Source organism: Budorcas taxicolor, chromosome 4, assembly GCF_023091745.1.
Source record: "Budorcas taxicolor isolate Tak-1 chromosome 4, Takin1.1, whole genome shotgun sequence".
Classification (NCBI taxonomy): Eukaryota; Metazoa; Chordata; class Mammalia; order Artiodactyla; family Bovidae; genus Budorcas; species Budorcas taxicolor.
The window spans coordinates 109648943-109652763 of NC_068913.1; positions in this window are offsets into that span (position 1 = coordinate 109648943).

Genomic DNA, 3821 nt, shown 5'->3' on the forward strand with positions numbered 1-3821 from the left:
AACTTAGGTGAAGCTTGGACCTCACAAGATCCTGGAGGTCAAGGACTCATCTGTTGAACACTAAGTATCCAGTGGTGGTGGTGATTTAGTCGCTAAGTCGTATCCAACTCTTTGCAACCCCATGGACTGTAGCCTGCCAGGCTCCTCTGTCCATGGGATTTTCCAGGCAAGAATACTGGAGTGGGTTGCCATTTCCTTCTCCAGGGGATCTTCCCCACCTCAGGATCAAACCCAGGTCTCCTGCATTGCAGGCAGATTCTTTACTGACAGAGGCACCAGCGAAGCCTTAAGTATCCAGATCTGTGGTTATTTTCTGGAACTCTGGATAAGTTTGGAAAATATTTTTTGAATGGCTAAATAAATATATGAATAAAATACCTATGAATAATCACCTCCCTTCTCCAGACTTAATAAAGAAGTTGAGTTGTTGCCTGATCTTGACCTCTATCTTCTGTTTAATTTGCCCCATGCCTCAGCACTGTCCATGAACAAGCTCTCGAATATCTCAAAGGGTGGTTTTTATCAATTGTTTATTTAGCTTATTACAACAAACATTACTGAAATTACACCATGCATGTCAGTGTGCCAGATGCAGTAATCATATAAAGACAACAATACTAGGTCTTTATCACTAAACAGCAGGTAATCTCACCTCTTTTCTCCTATAAACATCATTTTTCTAAATTTTTTGTCTTGCTTTTAATATTCAAATGGAATTTTCATTGTATCAGGGTAATTAGGAACTATCATCTTTATTAAATATGTCATTGTATTAATTTTTGGTATTATTTTATTCTCATGTATTCACCAACTCTGTATGTTAATTAAAAAACATTTCCTTGTCAGTTTATAAATAAATCAATCATTTAAAACTTGGTTGTATTTTGCCATCCATAGCATATCATGGTGTACTCAGTTTCACTATCTGTATCGTATTAAAATTTGATTTTTAACAGATGGCAACTGGTAATCCTGCAACTTCAGGGAGAAAAGCATATTTATTTTTGACATTTTAATATGCACAGACTTGGTTTGCTTTATACATGAATAAGCTGATGTTATTCTACAACCTTGGGCTTACCTGCTGGCTCAGTGGTAAAGAATCTGATTGCCAAACAGGAGATGTGGGTTCGATTGCTGATTTGGGAAGACCCCCAGGAGAAGGAAATGGCCATGCACTCCGATATTCTTGCCTAGGAAACCCTATGGACAGAGGAGCCTGGTAGGCTATAGTTCATGGGATCGCAAAAGAGTCAGACATGACTTAGCAACTAAACAGCAACAACAACTTCTACAAAATTAACTTGTATTCTAGTCATTTTGGGTTTCTTTTCCACAATACAATTTTCTTAACTGCTCTGTAGACTCATAATTTTGAAAGTGACTGCAATTCTTATAATCTTGAATAGATACTTTGGAATCTTCTTTTGGTGTTGCTTATACAGATTAATTGTACTGGGGCTTCCTTCATAGCTCAGCCAGTAAAGAATATGCCTGCAGTGCAGGAGACCTGGGTTCGATCCCGGGGTCGGGAAGATACCCTGGAGAAGGAAATGGCAGCCCACTCCAGTATTCTTGCCTGGAAAATCCCATGGACAGTGGAGCCTGGTGGGCTGTAGTCCACCGGGTTGCAAAGAGTTGGGCACGACTGAGTGAGTAACACTTCAAAGAGAAAAAAGTGTTAAATGTGTAGATATGGAAATTGTGCAGAAAGAGTGAAATGTTAGAACAATGGAATGCTTATAATCAATTGTTTTGATGCTTTCATTTTAGATGCATGAGGTCAAATAGCATGAAAATCTATAGTTTAAATTTACCTTAAAAGCTAATGCTTGTAAGGCATAATACTTGGAAAATGCAAAATTTCCATTTTCTAGATTGATACATTATTGTAGAAATTATGGTAAATGTCCTAGACTGTACATTGTAGGATTACTATCCCATTACTGTGAATTTTTGAATGTTGAATACTTATTTTGCCCATTTCAGAAATTTTTTTTTTTGCATTCATTTTCTTTACAAGTAAGAGAAAAGAAACATTTAAATCTGTAAGAAAATTACATGGTACCTTCAGATTTCTCAATTTGGGGGCCAAATTGAAGTGTTTTTTTTAGCTATGCCATTAAATAAGCATTAAACACATTTTATGAATTGAAAAAGAGAGAGTCCAAAACTTTGTGTGTTTGAATTATATCTGGAAGATTATTTTCTAGGTGATGAATCCTGATGGGCTTCATATACGGATAGGAAGTTGCCCAGAGCATTTAAGAGTTTGGAGTTGGCCATCTTTTTTGCTCTGAGCTAGAGCATTTTCTTATTTTAGTCTTTTGATAATGCTGGAGAGGACAGTGAAGGATCTCAGGGAAATTGAGGAGCCTCCTCTTTACTAAACCTACATCTTGCATCTCTGTTGAATCCTTTGCTTTCCCCCTACAATACCAGAACCAACAATGAAGGGATGAAGGCAACTGATATGAATTAATGGATTATTGGGGCTTTCCAGGTAGCATGGTGGTAAAGAATCTGCCTGCCAATACAGGAGACACAAGAGATGCAGGCTTGATCTCTCGTTAGGGAAGGTCCCCTTGAGTAGGAAATGGCAACCCATTCCAGCATTCTTGCCTGGAAAATTCCATGGATGGAGGAGCCTGGTGAACTAATGAAAAATCAGGTGTCAGTCTCTGTTGCTTTATAAACATCACTCCTTCAATCAGCTAAGTGAAGTAGGTTTAATGTTGATTTTGAAGAAACTGGAGCCTATAGGAATGATGCAAATTACTAAAAGTCACAAAAGGAGTTAGTAGAGGGTATTGTAAATTTAAGGCTTCCCAGGTGGTGCTAATGGTAAAGAACCTCCCTGCCAATGCAGGAGACTTGAGAGACATGGGTCCAATCCACAGCCCATGCCTTCAACCACGGCATTCACAGTTTCTCTCTTGACCCCATCTCTTTTGAAGTAGGCACGCGCTCTCCATTTCACATTCCTCCCCACCACAATTGGGTGATTCCACAGCGTAGTCATGAAATTATCTCAGTATTAAAGTCTTTTCCCAGAGGGAATCTGCACCGCAATTCTTGGCCAGTTGTGAGCACATTTACTCGAAGTCTCTGAGTTGATTTTATGGGACTACCGATAGAGGGTGGCATCTCACCCCTCTTTTGCCACTTTTTTAAGGCTTGGGATGTTTTTTTAACAGCTCTGTCTACATCTCTGGAGAAGGCAATGGCCCCCCACTCCAGCACTCTTGCCTGGGAAATCCCATGGATGGAGGAGCCTGGTGGGCTACAGTCCATGGGGTCACTAAGAGTCAGACACGACTGAGCGACTTCACTTTCACTTTTCACTTTCATGCATTGGTGAAGAAAATGGCAACCCACTCCAGTGTTCTTGCCTGGAGAATCCCAGGGACAGAGGAGCCTAGTGAGCTTCGGTCTATGGGGTCGCACAGAGTCGGACACAACTGACGTGACTTAGCAGCAGCAGCAGCAGCTACATCTCCTCTCTCCTAAATTTCTGATGCAATTCTCCATTTAAGGGAGAAATTCCATCACGGCGAGCCACTATATGATCTGTCACTGTGGCTATGTGCATCCCTCAGGTGTATTAGAACTGAATAAAAAATAAAACTGTTAAAAACACTTTTTCAGGGTGTGAAAACTGGATAAGTAGTCTTGATTCAGTTGCATTAAGAAGATCAATCATCAGATAATGACATGACGCACTTTTCTCAAACAACAGCCTTGCTTGCTGATGTAATATAATTCCTGGGCAGCTTCAGCCTGTAAATGATTGACCCTCTCAATCACAGCTATTGCTCAAT